The following is a 2,199-nucleotide window of genomic DNA, read 5'->3' on the forward strand; positions in this document are numbered from 1 at the left end:
TCCAATGGTTTCCTTGCGCAGTCCCTCCCCACCAGCACCTGCATTACTCCACTGTCTGTATCTGGCCAGGATACATTGATGCGGATAGGTCACGCTGGGGTTTGGTAGACTTCTGCAAAGACCAAGCGGATATGCAATGTTTGAGTCCTTACTAATAATCGTCAGAGATGGGGAGAGAGAGAGAAAAAAAAACATTTTTCACAAATACATTTACAACGTTTCACCTTGTCATTCCTGTGTCTTCAGTGAATGACCTCCCAATTTATTAACCGTAACCTCAGGCTTACCATCAGTCCTAATGATCACCTTTCCTGACTACATATCATGGGTGTGGCCCAAAATTCTTCCTAAAAGATCCCTGATTATAATTGTGTGTGTTATAATTTTGCTCATTTCTTGGTCTAGGGGGTCTGACTTTATGTGGGTTATTACAGTTGCTGGCATAATGCCCTTCTCTTCTACAATGATAACAAATCCTTGGCTTTCTCCATGTGCTAGGGGCCTGGGGTTCCGGTCGACTTGATGCCTCCTCTAGTGCTTGGATGCTCAGTACCATCAACCGCTCTCCCTGTGCTTCCCTGGTTCTTTGGATATTTTGGTCATGCTCGATAGCGGACTCTCTTAATGCAGCCACCGAGATACCTCTCCAATGAGGTATAGAGGTTTGTACCCTAATTTTTAGTGTGTCTTTTAAGCTGTCCATTAATACAGACACAGCTACCTCTCTGTGGTGTACGTTAGTTTCAATGTCATCTATACCAGTGTACCTAGCCATATCCTGCAGAGCCCGGTGAAAATACTCTGATGCGGATTCACCTTCTTTTTGTTTTATTGTAAAGATTTTATTCCACTTTACTACTGCAGGAAAATATTCTTTCAACTGTAGATTGATTCTTTTTACATTATCTTGGTTATACTTGTCTGTTAGTGGTACTTCCTCATCTAGCTTACAATCAGCGATAAATTTCAATGAATCAACATCGGGGGGGTAAACATGCCCTCAAAACTGTCCTCCATTCTTTGTTATTTGGCTCTGCAGTGTTTCCTAGCACTCTAATGTATTTTTGACAAGCAACTAAGTCTTTCCTGGGATCAGGAAATTCAGACAGAATTGTTCTTAATTCTGTTCGGGAAAAGGGGCAGTACATGGCGATGTTCCTGACAGGAGTGACTCCTGAAGAGTCAGTTTTCCCATTTGGTACTGCAATTACCCTGACAGGATTAAGTCCAGTAACGTCATTCTGAATTGATTCCACGATATGAGGTACATTTGTTTGTGCGTGATGTATAATACCATACATACCTGTGGACACGACCTCACCTGACCCTCCGTTAGGGGGTTTGATTACAGTCTTTACCGATTTGGTCGCGTCCACCTGGATGTCTTGTGTGATGGCTGCTGGAAAAGGCTCCGACATTGTGCTGGGCTCACTTTCTTGTTGGTGTTCCTGAGGAAAGTTTAACAAGGGGTGCGACTTGCATGGGTTAATAGTTGTCCATTTAACACTTTTATTTTTATAAACCTTATTACGTTTGTTACATTCATTCTTAATATAGTTACTAAGTGCACTTTTATCGCACCCCATTGTGCCTTTCTCCGCAACCATAATCCTCTCCATTGCCATGTCTCTCCTCTCAAGATGAAAGTTAGGTATGTAAGTTACATTTCTTTGCATGTCACTTTCCTGTAGCCATATCTGCAAACAATCATCATGTTTAACTCATTGTTTCCAGGATTTTATGAGACAGATCCTTTGCCTTAAATTATGCAATACCTCTAAGTCAAAACTACCTATCCCGGGAAATGGTGCCTTATCCCCCGCAGTCATTCGTGTCCATTCATCACAAAAGGTCTCAGTGTGGGGACCATACCTCCTCCACATTACTAACCGAGCAGACCCTCGGGGTCTGCAAGCCTCTGCAGTCTGAACCCTGACTGCTGAACGTCCCTGTGTTGTGCACTTGGCTTCCATTGTGGACCTTACACAGAAAAACTTCCTAAAATGCACCAAACACAGTCTACGGTGGGAGTTTTCCAAGCTCTTCCACCAGCTTCTTCTGCTCCGGGTATCTCCGGTCCGCCTTCTAGCAGACACGTGTAACCGTTGCAGGCCCTATCTCTAGAGATTTTCCTGTGACCAGTGAAAATTCCCTTCCTTTTTCTTTACACAAATCACGCTTGCATGTGCTTCCCACAAC

This window comes from Pseudophryne corroboree, chromosome 5, assembly GCF_028390025.1.
Source record: "Pseudophryne corroboree isolate aPseCor3 chromosome 5, aPseCor3.hap2, whole genome shotgun sequence".
Classification (NCBI taxonomy): domain Eukaryota; kingdom Metazoa; phylum Chordata; class Amphibia; order Anura; family Myobatrachidae; genus Pseudophryne; species Pseudophryne corroboree.